Source organism: Scyliorhinus torazame, chromosome 1 (genome assembly GCF_047496885.1).
Source record: "Scyliorhinus torazame isolate Kashiwa2021f chromosome 1, sScyTor2.1, whole genome shotgun sequence".
In the NCBI taxonomy this organism is placed as follows: domain Eukaryota; kingdom Metazoa; phylum Chordata; class Chondrichthyes; order Carcharhiniformes; family Scyliorhinidae; genus Scyliorhinus; species Scyliorhinus torazame.
The window spans coordinates 143,874,323-143,893,552 of record NC_092707.1 but is presented as its reverse complement, the minus strand read 5'-3'; positions in this window follow the sequence as shown (position 1 = coordinate 143,893,552).

Here is a 19,230-nt window from a genome sequence, read left to right as displayed (position 1 = left end):
CCTTCCCTCCCCAGCTTAATTGGTGGCAGTTTTCCCTGTTCCTCGTTGGGGACACATGCTGGGAATCTAACGTGGATACTCCTGCCACGTTCTCTTGACCCCTACAGCCATCAAACCTGTTCTGATGGACTCATTAACCTTCTGCTGCATTGCCTGTGCTTTTATTACAAAACATTAACCTCCTCGTAGGTTGTTCTATTTCTGAGTAACCAGCAACTTTCTTCCAATCAAAGTAATCAGTAGCTGATCTGTACAGCTAAATCTCACTGGTGTTGAATGATCACATTGGTGTTCTCTAACACTGTTCCAATTAGGATATCTTGTCTATCATGCCTGAGTCCTAGTTAAACAGCCTGCGCTGTATTAACAAACATGGGCTGTATATTCTTTGTTATTTAGATAAATATTTGTTTATAGCTTCATTTTCACCATTGCAATAAATACTTCTGATCACAATGCCACTCATGGATAGCGCTTTCGATCTTTTACTGTTACGCCCTCAGCCTTACAGTACACAGATTAACCTTCCGGGATTGCAGCGAAAACTAAATTAGAACGGCAGGATTCATTCATCTTTTACCTGATTAAGATGTACCAGGGGCTCTCTCATGGCATTCCACCCAGAGAATCAAGGCAAAGCAGGGTTTTCCTCTCAAGCAGGCTTGGAGGTTGGGCACAATTGTGCAAGGTTGTGCTGGTGTGACCCAGACGCCCAACTGGAAGTTATACATTCTGTTCTTATATCAGATTCAATTGGATGTTTCTTGCCTCGTTGATGATGCAACTTACCGAAGTGAACATGACACCTTGTACGAGGCATAGCTCTGGGAATGTCCAGGAGCGGGGACGGGGGAGGGCGGGGGGGGGGGGGGGGGGGTAGAATTACTGGGCCACCCAATTATCTGTGCTGGTTTGTATTATTCTTATGTTTCTCATCTCTGCATATAATTGTCCAGTGGCAACACACAGCTGAAGATTTATCATCCTGAGAGTTCACCTGACTAATCCCTGGGATGGCAGCGTTGTCTCATGGCGGGGTGATTGAAGAAACTGGGCCTGTGTTTTCTAGAGATTCGAAGACTGAGAAGTGATCTTGATTGAAACATACAGAACGTGACAGTGTTTGATGGGATGTTTCCCTTGGCTGGTGAGTGTAAAACCAGGAGACACAGTCTCAGAATAAGAGTCAAGCCACTGAGCTGAGGAGGAAGTTCTTCACTCAGAAGGATGATGAATCTTTGGAATTCTCTACTCCAGAGGCTGTGGAAGCCCAATCACTCAAGCAGAAATCAATAGATTTATGGATACCAATGACATCAAGGGATTTGGGGATAATAGTGTTGAAACAGGTGATCAGCCATGATCTAATTGAATAGCGGAGCAGAGTTTCAATGGGCTGAGTGGCCTACTTATGCTATCATGTTCCTAGAATAAGCCTCCATTGCTTTGTTTGAAGAGGAGGAGGCCATTGAGCCACTTGATCCCCATTCAGTGAGATCAGGGCTGCATTGTATCATAGACATAGAATATACAGTGCAGATGGAGGCCATTCGGCCCATCGAGTCTGCACAGACCCACTTAAGCCCTCACTTCCACCCTATCCCTGTAAGCCAATAACCCCGCCTAACCTTTTTGGACATTAAGGGCAATTTAGCATGGCCAATCCACCTAACCTGCACATCTTTGGACTGTGGGAGGAAACCGGAGCACCCGAGGAAACCCTCGCAAACACAGGGAGAATGTGCAGACTCCACACAGACAGTGACCCAGTGGGGAATCGAACCCGGGTCCCTGGCGTTGTGAAACCAGAGTGCTAGCCACTGTGTTACCGCGCTGCCCGTTTACCTCCATTTATCTGTCTTGGGCCCATACCCCTTAATACCCTTGGAGGCAAAAATCTGTTCATGGCAGATTCAGAGTTATTAATTCAGTTAGCATCTACCTCTTTTTGTAGGAGACCGTTCTACACCTCTACTTCTACAGGGACTGTCTTTCAAATGAGAGGTTGAACCAAGGCCCTATCTGTCCTCTTAGGTGGATATTAAATATCCCAAGAGCTTATTTGGAAGAATAGCGGGTGAGATATCACCAGAGTCCTGACCAATATTTATCCCAAAACTGACATCACGAAAAACAAATTTTCTGGTCATCATCACAAAATAGGGCAAAGGCTTGTTTCACGATCTGCTCCTGTCTATTCTCTCAGCATGTCCTGGTGGGGGAAGGCAGAGTTGGATCTGCTTGTGCACGAAGGGCTGATGCTGGCATATTGCAATCATGTTTATGAGACAGAAGGGGGCATACTCGGCCTCTCGTTTCCTTCTTCTGTACTGTGCAGCAAGCTAGAGATCAAAAGCAAAATTTAAAATTACAAAACAGATCTTCCAGATATCTCCAGCAGCAGGCAAAATACTCCAAACCGATGCATTCGTCAGTCGTCTGGCTGTCTGGCCTCTCAATCCTACAGCTAAAATTGCTTCCTGATTTGCTATACTGGGTGAGGACAAAAAATGCTGGCATATCAGAGCCAGTCAACGCACACTGCACTTCTCAGTAGCACTGTTAAGTAGCACTTAGAATCATAGAATATCCACAGTGCAGACCATTTGACCATTGAATCTGCACTGACCCTCTGAAACAGCACCTTACCCATGCCCACTGTCCTGTAACCCTACCTACCTTTGGGCATTAAGGGGAAATTTGGCTTTGCCAATTCACCTAACCTACATATCTTTAGACTGTGGAAGGAAACCGGAGTACCAGGAGGAAACCCAAGCAGACACAGGGAGAATGTGCAGGCTCCACGCATTCACCCAAGGTCAGAACCGAACCTGGGTCCCTGGCACTGTGAGGCAGCAGTGTTAACCACTGTGCTTCCCCTTAGCAGCATAAGAATACACTGATGTTCAGTAATATTTTTTCACATTGTTACGTGGTAGTACACTAATGACATTCGTTTGTATTTTACATGGGTGTGCTCACATTTGAGCATATGCATATCAATGCGTGCACATGTGTGTGCTTGTGCATGTACCTGTGGGTTTGTGCATGTATCAGTGTGCAGAAAGGCACATGTGATTTTTTATATGCATGGGTGTGCATCTGGATGTATGCATGTGCTTGCAAGTGCCTGTGTAGGCACACATGTGTGTGTTGTAGTGTCCAAATATATGAGTGCATTTTTTTAACATTTGCATATATAATCATGGAACATGTGTGAACTTCTCCATTTGTTGAAGGCACAGCAGCACCATTTTCTTTTGGAAAAATACACTGGACTGGATTCTCCATCACCCACTGCCAGTAGCAAAGTTCCCGATGCGGCGGAGAATACAGCATTGGGGAAAAAAACAGGATTTACGCCAGTGGCAACATTGAGGTTCACGTCCTGCACCAGCAGAAGGAAACAAATGGGTTAAAATGACTAAATTAATGGGCTGGGCACCGGATTCTCCACATCTCCGTTACTCTCCGGCCCTCTGAGCCGAGATTCAAGCAGGTGTGGATTGTACAAATATTTGAAAGCGTGGCCCTGGCATCCATCAGACACTTCCACCAGAACCCCCCATATCGGAGACCCTCCCGCTTATCAGAGACCCCTGCAATAACAGAAACCCCCCTCCCCACATAACAGAGACACCCCCGCCACCTCCCATCGGTCACCCCTTCCTGGAAGCTAACGAGCAGTCCAGGCAGTACATTGAAAATAAATCATTGCTTTTTCACGCACCTGCTCCTTACAGCTGCTGCTTTCGAGACATCTGCCTGAGGCAGCAACTGTAACTTCATAGGAAGCGATAACCACATGTCATGTGAGAGTACCTTTAAGAAATGGGTGTTCATAAATGGGTGTGTACATAAATATCTATAGTGAGAGTACCTTTAAGAAATGGGTGATTACTACTGCAGTGATGTCAGAGAGTGGGTGGAGCTGGGCTGTCTGTCAGCTTTTTACGTTCATTTTAGAGCAGGCTGCAGGGTGTGTTTTAGTTTTGTTTTCAGTGTTGGAGCTGAAGCCAGACCAAGCAGGTGTACTGCTGTTCTCTCTGCCATCAAAAGACTATCTCTTGATCATTTGGTGAATTCAGAATTATATATGTTCTCAGTAGTGAATGTAAACCTAACGTGCTTCTGTTGAAAGGTGTTTCTTCTCTCTTCTGGATGTTGTTTGGGAAGTTAGTAAGGATTACTTAGTGTTGTATTCTTTGGCGGTTGTATTTGAATTAATGGTTGCTAAGATGTTCACTGTATGTTTTAAAAAGGTTAACTTGAGTTCATAGAATAAACATTGTTTTGCTTTTAAAAAATACTTTTCCATTTCTGCTGTATCATTCCTGTAGAGTGGGCCGTGTGCTCCCCATATCACAATCTATTAAAAGTTGTGGGCTGGGGAAATCCATGATACACTTTGGGGTCCTCTAAATCCTGGCCCATAACACACATCACAAGCCTTTAAACGCCCTCATATCCTTTGAACTTCAAGAAGTAGCAAAGAAATCACTTTTACTAGGCTGTAAGTGACAGTTTCAGACAGCCAGATATCTGGATTGTTTAATTTCATTTCGGTTCAGACTTGAATGGCTGCTGTGAAACTAACCACAATGTTTATTTTTTTCCCCAAATTTAGAGTACCCAATTATTTTTTTTCCCAATTAAGGATCAATTTAGCATGGCCAATCTACCTAACCTGCACATTTTTGGATTGTGGGGAGTGAAACCCATGCAGACACGGGGCGAATGTGCAAACTCTACATGGACAGTGACCCAGGGCCGGGATTTGAACCCAGGTCCTCAGCACCGCAATCCCAGTGCTATCCACTGCACCACATGCCGCCCTAACCACAATGTTTATGAACTTCGAGCTATGATTGACTACCCATGACCACATCTAAAGTAATTAAATGTTTTCAGCAATCTCGACAACAATCTCTCCCTCAATGTTGGCAAAACTAAAGAGCTGGTTATTGACTTCAGGAAGCAAAGTATTTTAAACACCCTTGTCAGCATCAACGGGGTTGAGGTGGAGATGGTTGACAACTTCAAATTCCTAGGTGTGCACATCACCAATAATCTGTCCTGGTCTATCCACATCGACGATACGACAAAAAAAGCACAACAGTGCCTATACTTCCTCAGGAAGTTAAGGAAATTCGGATGGTCCGCATTGACTCTAACCAATTTTTACAGATGCACCATAGAAAGCATCCTATCAGGCTGTATCACAGCCTGGTATGGCAACTACTCAGCCCAAGACCGTAAGAAACTACAGAGAGTCATGAACACAGCCCAGTCCATCACAGGAACTCGCTTCCCATCCATTGACTCTGTCTACACCTCCCGCTGCCTGGGGAAAGCGGGGAGCAAAATCAAAGACATTTCCCACCCGGCTTACTCACTCTTCCAACTTCTTCCATCAGGCAGGAGATACAAAAGTCTGAGAACATTCCCAACATATTCAAAAACAGCTTCTTCCCCGCCGTTACCAGACTCCTGAATGACTCCCTTATGGACTGAACTGATCTCGCCACATATCTTCTCTACTGAGTAGTGCTACACTACGTATGCTCATGCCTATGTATTTACATTATGTATTTATGTGTATCCTATGTTTCTTCCATGTATGGAATGATCTGTCTGGACTGTATGCAGAACAATACTTATCACTGTGCCTCGGTACATGCTGGGAGAAAGAGAAAATGAAAGTACTTAAAACCTAGATGGGGTTCTCTGATATGGGGGGAGTTCTCTGAAATGAGGAAGCTGGTGTTGGTCTGATGGGAAGGGTCTGGTGGGGAGGGAGGGGGGCGGGGGGAGGTGGTTCAGGTCGCTCTCATGCAGTATACTGTGGGGATGGAGTGGCCCAGCAATTCCCATGGTAGTGGGGGGAGAAGGATGCCCCTACTTGTCAGCAGGGGGTGGGGTGGATAGGATTAGCGTTGCGGAGTGGGGTCAGACACCGCACCTTGCCATCAGACAGCCTAAATGGTGGGCCAATAGTGGGATTCGCGACTGAATCCCTTGCGATCCGCGCCATGCATGTATTTGCTGAAGGCCCTGCCTTCTCAACCTTGCCCCTCGCCTGAAGTGTGGTGATCCTCAGGTTAAATCGCCACCTGTCAGCTCTCCCCCTCAAAGGGGAAAGCAGCCTATGGTCATCTGAGACTATGGCGACTTTTACTATATTTGCATGGCAAGGGACAGTGAATTGTTTCTGGGCGCCGCTCCTAACGGCAGCGCAAACCAGAGTCTGCGAGAGAAGATAGTCTCCCAAACGGAGAATCCTGCCCGCTGATTTTGCTAGTTGACCGTTTGTTACCGTGTGTGTCTCAATTGCCTTCGTTCCATAAATATCTTTGCAAAACCTGCAGCCATACACAAGATTCCAGTGGAAAGGGCAAAGGGTTAAACTGTTAAATTAATGAAGTCAATTATCTTAAACCTCCCTGGTAATTTAAAGAAAACACAAGTTAAATGACTAGATCTCCTCATAAGCAGAACTGATTCAAATTGGTTCTGATAAAGCTTACTTAATGAAGATACGACTACATCTCAGCAAAGGTCATCAGTACCACTAGAATCAATTTTAATTAGTTCAGGCCTGTCCAAAGCACCCAGTAACAAATTGAACCTTTTTGCTTGCCGCATTTACGTGGAACCAGTTGATTCTGTGTCAAATTCCAGTAATAGGAATTAATTTGATTTGAATTTATCTATAAGTAAAGATCAAGTTCCAAATCAATGGCCATCCAGGAGTTATCAATGGGCAAAAAAATGTTTACCTTGAAGCAGATATTTCATTTGTCCTGCGATTCATGGAAAATAACTGTTGATTCAGATAATATATTACACAAATTAGATTCAAAAATAATGCTGTAGAGAGCCAACTTTCCATCAGCGACTCTGCTCCAGGACATTTTAATATAATTATTTCAGCAGGAGGGAGAGCACACAGAATGGAGAGAAAGACATTGAAAGATAATAAGAACTGCAGGGATTTAGACTATGCAGAACACAGCTGACAAAAGCGGATATGTTCAGAATGTTATGATAATTTCTGTTATCCAGCAGCCTACTGAGAGACTCGCTGCAAAAAAAAAAGGCCGTTTCTAAAAATACCATAACATTAAGCATTTTGGCTAACCTTTAATGTTACATTTACGGGTTGGGATTAAAATCACTGAGTAGTTAAGATTGTATGTTTTAAGGGGTCTGAAAAATTTATAGACATACATGAAAATACAGCTTTCATCCTGGTTTCGAGTACAAATATTTAAGAAAATAATTACCCGCGCTGAAAAAAAACCTGAGCTCATTAACAAAAGTTGAAGACCCGGCTGCCAGAAAATGAATGTGACATCTTAGAGACGACATGAAAGTGATATTTTTAACAAATACCTGCTGCTTCTGACAGCTTCCTTTGGATGTGTTGACAAAAAATCCAGACAATACACGACATAGAATACACAGCAATACCGACATAGAATACACAGCAATACCGACGTAGAATACACAGCAATACATGACATAGAATACACAGGAATATATGACATAGAATACACAGCAATATATGACATAGTATACACAGCAATACATGACATAGAATAAACAGCAATATATGACATAGAATTCACAGCAATACACGACATAGAATACACAGCAATACATGACATAGAATACACAGCCCCGGGGTGGGGGGGCCCTCCACCATGGCCTGGCCCGCGATCGGGGCCTACTGACCTGCCTCTCCTGGTGGGGGCCTCTTTTGTTCCGCGCCGGCCCCTGTAGCCCGACACCATGTTGCGCGGGGCCTGTGCGGAGAAGGAGGCTACCGCGCATGCGCGCATTCGCGCCGGTCGCATCGCGCATGCACAGACCCGTGGTGCCCATTTGATGCCGGTATCGGCAGCTGGAGTGGGGTGGTTGGTTCCAGTGCCGTGTTGGCCTCCTGTCGGGCAGAGGATCGCTACACATAGCGGTCCGATGACGCCGTTGTTAAACTCTCCAGTTTTTACGACGGCGTCAACACTCTGCCTTCAGATGGGAGAATCCCGCCCCTATACACAGCAATACATGACATAGAATACACAGCAAGATGCAAGCAAGGAATCAGGCCATTCGGCCAAACTGCTCTGTGCCGAGGTTCATACTCCATATGAGCCTCGTTCCACCGTATTTCATCTAAGCTTATCTGTTATCAGGTGGTAGGTGGGAAAGTGGAGCTGAGGCCACAACACATCCGTGATCTTATTGAATGGCAGAGCTGGTTTGAGGGGCTGAGTGGCCTACTCCTGCTCCTAGTTCATATGTTTGTATGTAAATAATTCAATTCCTTTATTCCCCATTGTATATCTAGCTTTTCCGAAAGGCATTTATGCCGCTCACCTCAAGTACCAACGTGGTCACGAATTGCACATTAGAACCATTGTCTGGGTAAAGAAGTTCCTCTTGAATAGCTTATTAATAGCTATTGGTGATTATTCTACATGTAGGACTATCTTATAATATGCATATTTATGGGGCTGGATTCTCCATTGCCCCTGACGCCGGAATCGGGTTTCCCGATCGGGCAGAGAATTGAGCGTCAGCTGAAAAACGTGAATGGTGCCAGGCGCCAAACCCGTTACGATACTCTGATCCCCCGCCGGCGGGGGCAGCGAGTGACGGTCCCTGTGTTGTCAGCACCATGCAAAACTGCAATTTTCATACATTTAAATATGATTAACGGACTGGAAGTGCAAACCTCTCCTACCCCACTCAGCCGGGAATCAGGCGGACATGACTTGGTGTAAGTATTTACCAGCGGGGCCAAGGCACCATGGCCATGAGGGTGAGGAAGGAGGTAAGCAAACATTTAAAACCTTCCGGCTTGCTAGGGGGTATATGCCTGGACCTCAGGGAGTAGCGGGAATGATGGGCGGGATTCTCGGACCCCCCCGCCGGGCCGGAGAATCGCATGGGGGGTGGCGTGAATCCCGCCCCGCCGACTGGATTCTCCGACGCCGGTTTTTCGGCGGGGGCGGGAATCACGTCGTGCCGGTCGGGGGCCGTTGGCGATCCTCCGCTAGCGATGGGCCGAGTGGCCGCCCGTTTTCGGCCAGTCCCGCCGGCCTAAATCAAACAAGGTCCTTACCGGCGGGATCTGGCTCTGCGGGCAGCCTGCGGAGTCCTCGGGGGGGGGGGGGGGGGTGGTGGCGTGGGGGGATCTGGCCCCGAGGTGAGGGGGGGGCCACGGTGACCTGGCCCGCGATTGGGGCCCACCGATCCGTGGGTGGGCCTGTGCCGTGGGGGCACTCTTTCCCTCTGCGCCAGCCGCTGTAACGGTCCGGCATGGCCAGCACGGAGAAGAAGCCCCCTGCGCATGCGCTGGGATCACGCCAGAACACGCTGGTGCTCCCGCGCATGCACCAACTCGCGCTGGCCAGCAGAGGCCCTTCGGCGCCGCGGCGCCAACCCCGCCGGCGTCGGCCTAGCCCTCCTCCGCACCTTCCGGACGGCCTGATGCTGGAGTGGTTCACTCCACTCCTCGCCGCCGGTACGGCCCGCCCCGCCGGTTAGGGGAGAATCCCGCCCCATGTGTGTGCAAGTGCATGGACTCGCTGTGTCACTCTCAGATCGGGGTGGCCTGGCTGAGACCTCCATTGCTGCATAAATTAACTTAAACACACCCCCTAGCTGCAACTTACAGGCTCCTGGCTGCTGAGACTTCTGACTGTTGACAGTGTCCTGCAAATGCTGCAAGGGCTTCTGGACATGTGGAAGACCACCCAGCCCACCCCTCTGGAAACTCTCATACCCCAGCAGTATCATCAAGGAGATGGGTGTGGCTATGGTGAATTATCCGCCCACCAGGTGTTGGCACTCCTCAGTGCAGTTCTCAGAAACACAGCCCCCAGCAGAGGAAGCAGGGGATTAGCAGAGCTCACCCCAACCAGGCACCTGTCCTTCGAGGAGCTGCCAGACCCATGTGCAGCTGTCGACTCTGGCTCACCAGGGAGGCCAGGCACGACCTGCTACTGGCACCATGGGGTTTGGAGGAGGACATCTGCTCCTCCGTCAAGGTGACTGTCGCCCTAAACTTTTACATTCCAGGGGTCGAGAGGGGACCTGTGTGGGCTATCGCAAACGTCCGCATACAGGTAGGGTGGCACGGTAGCACAGTGGTATGCACTGTTGCTTCACAGTGCCAGGGACCGGGGTTCGATTCCCGGCTTGGGTCACTGTCTGTGTGGAGTCTGCACGTTCTCCCCGTGTCTGTGTGGGTTTCCTCCGGGTGCTCCGGTTTCCTCCCACAAGTCCCGAAAGACATGCTTTTTAGGTAAATTGAACATTCTGAATTCTCCCTCAGTGTACCCGCACAGGCGCCGGAGTGTGGCGACTGGGCGGTTTTCACAGTAACTTCATTGCAGTGTTAATGTGAGCCTACTTGTGACACTAATAAAGATTATTATTAGGTGTATCCGTGCAATTACGGATGCCCCATGTGCCCGGACATCGGACTACATTACCTACAACCTGAACCAGGCCCAACAGGATGCCTGGGCAGCAGGATTTGCCACCATCACTGGCATGCCCCAGGACCATGGGGTGATTGATGGCATGCATGTCACCCTCCGAGCACCGGTTCGACCTATATTGCCTTTCATCATCAGGAAGGGCTTCCACTCTATCAATGTGTAGTTGGTGTGCGACCACAAGCTGGACATCATCCACGTCTGCGCCCGATATCCAGGCAAAGTGCACGACGCTTACATCCTGGCGCACTCACCGGTTCGTGGCACCCTTGAGGCGCTCCGGCGGGTGAGGGGTTGGCCAGTGGGCGACAAGGGTCACCCGCGGATGTCATCGCTAATGCCGCCTGTGTGGAGGCCCCAGACCAAGGCGGAAAACCGGTATAATGGCGCTCACTCAGCAACCAGGAGCATTATTGAACGGTGCATCGGCCTGTTCAAGGTGCACGTCCGATGCCTGGACCGCTCGAGAGGGGCTCTCCAATATAGACCCCGGAGGGTCCCAAGCAGTGTGGAGGGCTTCTGCTTCCTTCATAGCATCACACAAAGTGGAGCAACATGCTGGAAGAGGAGGCCGCATCTGACGAGGATGGTTTCCAGGGAGACCCGGGCGTGGAGCCAGAGCTGGGGTGCAGTGCTGCAGGGCCGCCATAGATGGGACAATCTCATCCCCTCTTGCTTCACCAAATAGGGTGTCTGGTCAGCAGCAACTCCACCACCCTGTCCCACCTCTTTCCCCCCTCCCCCTACTTCAAATCCTCTCCCCACCCCACAAAATCAACCTTTCCCTGAGACTCTCAGCCCCTCTCTCCCTTAGCCCATCCAACCCCTGTCCTTCTCCCTTAGTCCACCCCTCCCCTCTCCCTCCCTCAGTCCATCCCCCTCCCCTCCCTCTCCCTTAGCCTATCCCCCTCCCCTCTCTCTCCCTTAGCCCACCCCCTCCCCTCTCCCTCCCTCAGTCCATCCCCCTCCCCTCCCTCTCCCTTAGCCTATCCCCCTCCCCTCTCTCTCCCTTAGCCCACCCCCTCCCCTCTCCCTCCCTCAGTCCATCCCCCTCCCCTCCCTCTCCCTTAGCCCATCCAACCACCCTCCCTCTCCCTTAGTCCACCCCCCTCCCCTCCCTCTCCCTTAGTCCATCCCCCTCCCCTCCCTCTCCCTTAGTCCATCCCCTCCCCTCCCTCTCCCTTAGTTCACCCCCCTCCCCTCTCCCTCCCTCAGTCCATCCCCCTCCCCTCCCTCTCCCTTAGCCCATCCAACCGCCCTCCCTCTCCCTTAGTCCATCACCCTCCCCACCCTCTCCCTTAGACCCATCTACCTCCCCTCCCTCTCCCTTAGTCCATCCCCCTCCCCTCCCTCTCCCTTAGTCCATCCCCCTCCCCTCTCTCTCCCTCAGTCCATCCCCCTCCCTCCCTCTCCCTTAGTCCATCCCCCTCCCCTCTCTCTCCCTCAGTCCATCCTCCTCCCCTCTCTCTCCCTCAGTCCATCCCCCTCCCCCCTCTCCCTTAGTCCATCCCCCTCCCCTCCCTCTCCCTTAGTCTATCCCCCTCCCCTCTCTCTCCCTCAGTCCATCCCCCTCCCTCCCTCTCCCTTAGTCCATCCCCCTCCCCTCTCTCTCCCTCAGTCCATCCTCCTCCCCTCTCTCTCCCTCAGTCCATCCCCCTCCCCCCTCTCCCTTAGTCCATCCCCCTCCCCTCTCTCTCCCTCAGTCCATCCCCCTCCCCTCTCTCTCCCTCAGTCCATCCCCCTCCCCTCCCTCTCCTTCAGTCCATCCCCCTCCCCTCTCTCTCCCTCAGTCCATCCCCGTCCCCTCCCTCTCACTTAGCCCATCCCTCTCCCCTCTCTCTCCCTCAGTCCATCCCCCTCCCTTCCCTCTCCCTTAGCCCATCCACATCCTTCCCTCTACCTTACCCCATCCAACCCCCCTCCTTCTCCCTTAGCCCATCCACCCCCTCCCTTAGTCTATCCCCCTCCCCTCCCTCTCCCTTAATCCATCTACCCCCTCCCTCTCCCTTAGCCCATCCACACCCTTCCCTCTACCTTAGCCCATCCAACCCCTCTCCTTCTCCCTTAGCCCGTCCACCCACTCCCTCAGTCCATCCCCCTCCCCTCCCTCTCCCTCAGTCCATCCCCCTCCCCTCTCCCTTAGCCCATCCATCTCCTCCCTCTACCTCAGCCCATCCATCCGCCCTCCCTCTCTCTTAGTCCATCCACCCCCTCCCTCTCCCTTAGCCCATACACAACCCTTCTCTCTCCCTCAGTCCTTCATGCCACCTTCTCCCTAGCATTCCACCCCTCTCCACTACCAAAGCTCCCTCTCCCCCCCTCCCAGGGTCATACCAGCATCACCACAGGGTCTTGTCCTGTGAGACGAGCTCTGCTGTTACTCATTGTCTGACAAAGTCTGACTGCTGTTTTTAAGATGACATACCCTGCCTGCCTGCGTGATCCCTGTGTGTGAGCTGGCGTTTCCTTTTCACGGACCCAAATATGTTGGGGGGTGGTTTCGGGTGAGGGGGTTGCAGGAGATGGTGAACAGTTAGGGCTCACACACTGGGGATGCTGTCATACAAGGCTGGCTCACACTTCATGTGGGACGTTCATGTGTCATGTCTGCCTCCCCCTCCCCGGCCACCGCACAGCAACACCCAGCCCCAGTCCATCCTTCACACCGTGAGACAGAGGTAGGAGGCAGATCAGACTGGTGGTGCAAAAATGTTTAATGGTGACTATTTACAGTATGTGTGCACTTCCCCCTTTTTATCTATTCTATACCACACCCGTGCCAACTCGAGTCTATCTTTCCATTCTTTTGTGGCGTACTGCTCCTCCTAGGTTTTACCCCAGACAGCACATCAGGAGTGGAGGCAGCCTGCTGCTTGTCTCACCCTCTGCCCTATGATGCACATGATGGGCATCCTCTGGAGGGCCTGGGCCTGGATTGGCCCAGCCAACTTTCAGGTACACAGGTGACGATGTGCCAACCTGTTCTGCCTGCTGCTCATGAGGGGCTCCAGTGTCTGGTGGGGAGATTTGGAAGGGCTGAGGTATTCCAGCACCTTCCCTGTGGGAGGCGTCGGCATGGATACCATCACTTCTTCTTCCCTTGGGGCGGTCGCTGGTCCCCGGTCTACTCCATGGGATGGAGGGGAGGCCGGAGTGAACTCCAGCTAGTAAAACATGTCCCTCACTGCCTTGGATATGTCCCTTTGTGACTGTGTCATGTCCCTCAGTGCCTCAGAAATGTCCCTCTGTGTCTGAATTTCGTCCCTCAGCATACGACCAATGTTCTCGATGCCCTCAGCCATGACCCTTTGTGAATGGGCCAAGCTCTGGAGTGCCGCAGCAATGTCTATGTGTGCCCAGGACATGTCCGCCTGTGCCTGGGCTCTCCTGTCCTGCGCCTCAGCCACGGACAGCACAGTGTGCCCCAAGCCTTGGAAGCCATGTCACATGGCTCTGACGTGTTGCCCAGGCCTATCACCGCAGCTGCCACCATTTCAGTGTTGGCCTGGTGCCACGCATTGTCGTCACCATCTCCTGTGCCTGAAGGCGGCTGAACTCTTCCAGCTGTACCTGCAGGTGCTGGAAAGTTGCAGAGACCCCCTCCTGTAGATTCTGGCTGTGCTTCGGCATCTGTACCAGTATTGGAATCATCTTTTCTAGAAGCGGTGCATCTGTCTGGGTGCCAGCTGTCCTCTGGGATCAGGCAGCCCTCCGACCCTCCGCTCTCTTGGGAGCCCCTTCCTCCACCTGATGTGCTGCAGTGTGTGTGTGGTGCTCACCAGAGGGTGACCCAGGAGCTTGATCGCTAACATTACCCACCGAGGTGATAGTCTCTGAAATGGTGGGTGGTGCAGGTGAAAACAGTGGCGAGATGTTTGTGTCGTCCCCGGACTGTTGCTCCAGGGTATACGGAGGGTCTGGATGTGGGCAACGAACCCGGACGGCCCGGCCTTGTCTAATGGTGATCCTGCAAGACAAAGGCCATGAGGTCTTGAGAAGGTCTGGTCCGTGGAGAAGGTCTGGTCCGTGGGAGAGGGGTGACTCACTTGAATAATGCCCATCTGTGTCGCACATGATTGACACATGCCAAACTCCATCGCAGCCAAGTACTCTCCTCGGCCTCCCCACGGGTTGCAAGGCCCTTTCCTCTGACGTGGACCCAAATATCTGGGGTGCCCCTTCCTCTCTTCTGGTGCTCCCATCGATTATCGGCCGCTTTATCCTTTGGGACAATGAAAGAACATAGTGAGATGCTCGGATGCGAGTTTTACGGGGGATTTGTAGCTGTTGGCACATGTATGCAAGGCTCCTGGCCAAAGAGGATAATACATGCGTTGGAGATTCACAGAGGGTGGGTTTTAAGGGAGATGCAGGCAGGTGGGGTATTGTAGGCCTCTGGGGAATTGGGGGCAGATGTGAGGAGTGAGAGATGGGAGTGATGCCAGAGGCACAGAGGTGGTTACTCACTCGAGCTTCTCAAAGGACGTCATCCATCTTCTTATGGCATTGCGTGCCGGTCCTCTTGGTGAGGCTGGCAGCACTCACAGCCTCTGCCACCTCATCCCAGGCCACATTCAGTAAAGCGGGCTTGAGTCTCCGCCCCACCCTGGGGAAGACGGTGTCCCTCCCCTCCTCAACGGCGTCCAGCATGCGCTCAATTTCCGAGTCCAGGAACCTTGATGCTGGTCTTTCCGCTGCCATCTTCTTGGCTGGAATGGCATCTGTGTTGAGTGGAGGGCATAACAGCTGCTCCAGCTCGCCAGGCTCTGCAAGCCAATACTGACCCCATTGAATCAGAGGTGTGCGGGGCCGGGAATCGGGCAGGCTACATGTGGGCTATGTGCTGGTCAATTTGCATGATATGGGCAGCACGGTGGCGCAGTGGGTTAGCCCTGCTGCCTCACGGCGCCGAGGTCCCAGGTTCGATCCCGGCTCTGGGTCACTGCCCGTGTGGAGTTTGCACATTCCCCCCGTGTTTGCGTGGGTTTCGCCCCCACAGCCCAAAAACAAAACATGCAGGCTAGGTGGATTGGCCAGGCTAAATGGCCCCTTAATTGGAAAAAAAAAATTTGCATGACATGAACTGCTCCTCGCTAGTGTTCTCAGCGGCAACGTGCAGTTACCCCAGTTCTCCACCAGCAGCAGCACTTAGTCTCCAGAATGGAGAACCCGGACCAGAGTAAATATATAAAACTGGAACGTTTTCTCCAAGTTTAGCCTATCAACCCCCTCAAAATTTTAAATACCTCTGTTCATTTACCCTTCAGATTCTACTCAAGGGGTTGGGGTGGTTAATTTAGTTCAAGAATACTTTAATGTTTGTCATTACTACATTTTCCGATGATTTTTAATTTTCATTCTTTTGTAACATTTTCAATTTCTCTTTATTTACATTGCTTTTTTTCCTTTTTGTTACATTCAGGATGTTTAACTCGTCTTGTTCCTTTTTGCTTCCCCCCTTCATTCACTCTCCGATCATTTTTCAGTCCCTCTTCAGTAGCTGGCTAATGGCATTCTTTGCAGGCAGTTCCCAGGACCATTTACAACTCTGCAGATATTTTGCTAACTAAACCACACATTGTTATAGTGGGCCTTCGTCAGCCTCCAGTAATCAAGCTCAAACCAAAAGATCACAATAAGCAGGGAGAGAAAAAAATCAACGAAGCAAAATAAGCGATTAGTAGGAGCACGCTGACAAAAATGACTGATTATTGGATGGATTTTTTACACTTCCAATCAGTATGGGAGAGCGAGTGATTTTTTTTTGGTGTCAATCAGTAAACGCGCATTTAATGATTTTCCTAATGTCTCACATTGCACAACAACTAATGGGCTCCTGGTGATTTGGATAGTTTTTTTTTAAAGAGAGCGTTTGTTCTAATAATGACTCATACTGCAGATAGTTTGCTGCGGAGTTGTATATTTAGATTTTTGGTGGGATCCACATGTCTAAAAAAGAGCCTGTCATGAAGTCGACAAGTCATTCTCACTTTGTACATTGCTGCCCCTACATTGATGAGTTCTTTAATTGCAACCGATGAGCAAAAGAAATACATTTTTAAGAAAAAATTCCACTTGCCTATCCTTGTGTTAAGAAAATGGAAAAAGTGCCATTAAAGCATGTGTTCTCACTATTTACCACATAACACTAAACATTAGAAAGAGATTTCTTCAACGTGGTGTTGGTCAGTCATGCAGTTTAAGTCAGTATGCCTTTTCTAACAGAACCACAAGGAGACACTAGATTGCCCTAGTGTTATCAACAACCGCACAAAAGTGGGCAACTAATAAAGAACTAAAACAAAGTATATTTACAAAGTTAATTAATATTATCAACCTTGTTCAGCACTCACTCCAGCCTCTGCGAAGTCTACTTTTGAGAGGGCCCCATGCGTGCCGGCAGATGTTGTGCCTTCCTTCTCTATGGCCGCCCAGGCTTGGAAGAGGGGGGTGTGGGTAATTGGGCAGCAGACCCATCTCTAGAGTCATAGAATCATAGAACCTGCTCTGTGCAGAAGGAGGTCATTTGGGCCCATTGAGTCAGCACTGACCCTCTGAAAGAGCGCCCAAACCAGGCTCCCACTCTAACCCTCAACCCCACCTAACCGCACATCCCTGGATACTAAGGGCAATTTAATATGGCCAATCCACCTAACCTGCACATCTTTTGACTGTGGGAGAAAACTGGAGCACCTGGAGTAAACCCACGCAGACACGGGAGGATGTGCAAGCTCCACACAGATCGTCATTAACGCCCTGCCCCCTGGAAAATCCTGCTTCCTGGTAGGCCGGTGATAGAGATTACTTCACGACCGGAAATTGAACACACTCTGGGGGGTGAAATATGCTCCCTTGTTTGCGTCTCCAATGGGTGTGGATATGAAGTTATTCTACCAGTGATATGATTAGTGGAATGTGGTATCCAGAGATTTCTGCTCCCATTTACAGTGTCACCAGAGCACAGGTTCAGGCTCCTATTTTAGGGTAATGAAGTACATGGAAAATATCTGTTCCAGGTTTTGAGACATAAAACAGGCTAATTGGGACTGATTGTGCAGCAGTGAATAATGCACCAATAACATCATCTGTAAATTTGGGGTTACTAAAAATTAAAAAATGGGAGGGGTTTGTTTGAGCAATACTGCTTCGAGTTAGTAGTGACCCGTATTCTTGCCTACACCTGGGGTATCAATGTCATTTGTTCAATTTCTTCCGAAAAGAGTATACAATGCAAAATAGGCCACTCGGTCCAACTGGATTATGCTAGTGTTTATGCTCCACCCCTTTTCACCTCACCCTATCCACATATGCTTCTATTCCTTTCTCACTCGTGTACTTGACTTGTTTCCCCCAAATTGTCTGCAATCCTCCAATGGAATATATTCCCTTTATCTAAGATCTGTGTGTGTATCAGACTGTGATGAATATAATTTTCATATTTTATAATTTTTATTTTTGCAATAGTGCTATTAAAACCTGGGTTAAAATGCATGCAGACAGTACGACTGCCAGAGCTGTGATTAAAAGTGAGGTATTATGTTTGGTCCTGGGTAAACAAGATAAGGCACATCCTGTAACAGGAGGTAAAAGCATGCTGTGTGCTTTGAGTGTAACAAAATAGTTTAAAAAAAATAAATTTAGAGTACCCAATTCATTTTTTTCCAATTAAGGGGCAATTTAGCGTGGCCAATTCACCTACCGTGCACATATTTTGGGTTGTGGAGGCGAAACCCACGCAAACATGGGGAGAATATGCAAACTCCACACGGACAGTGACCCAGAGCCGGGATCGAACCTGGAACCGCGGCGCCGTGAGGCAGCAGCACTAACCAGTGCGCCACCGTGCTGTCCATGAGTGTAACAAAATAGTTACTGGCTGGGGCCAGGTCTGTCTGAAAAGGCAGATGCCTACAGGACCCAAAGTTGAGCAGAACTGTTTTCAGTTTGGTCCTAAAAGGTTTCCCTCTCCAAGGACTCTGCATCAAGTTAAGAAAGTAAAACCTGGTTGTTAACTACATACATAAGTGGTATTTGAAATATATGGGTTTGCTTAATTGGAATGTAGAGTCAGGTTTCAGGAAGCAAGTTAAGATATTGTAATTATTAGCTGTAAAGCTATTTCCTTTTTGCCAATGTGTTTAATTCTGCTTTCAAATGAAAGTTTGTTTTAATATAAGAGCTGTCTACTCATCAGTGATATCATTCCTGAGGCTACATTTCCTCAGCTTTACCAAATGCAAATAGCTGGGTTCTAGTCCAGGATCTTAACCAAAGTTAGGGTTCTGGTCCAGACCCATAACAAAGACCCTACTGGAAACCTCTGGATATGTGGAGACAGATTTGGACCAAGATCCATCAGTTGTGCCTCTTAGCTTCATGATATTTTTAATGGAAACTGCATACAAGGAACATGAGAATGTTCCCACAGAGAAGATTCAGCTATGCTTGGCATTTATTGCAATAACCATTGACTCCTATCTCCCTCAATTAAAAGATAGCAAAACAATGTTTCACAATGTGCGAAGAGATCAATGCACCACAGCAGCACAGTTTTAAGACTTTTGATTACAGAAGGAAGAAGTCAATACTAATGTTAAAGCATAGGGTGAAAGCATTATATGCTTGTCTCGATGTTTGTAATTGAAAAGAATGTTCTAAAGTTCTACAGGCTTGTCTAATCTATTTATAATATTCATCAGCATTTGCAGGAAAATCAATT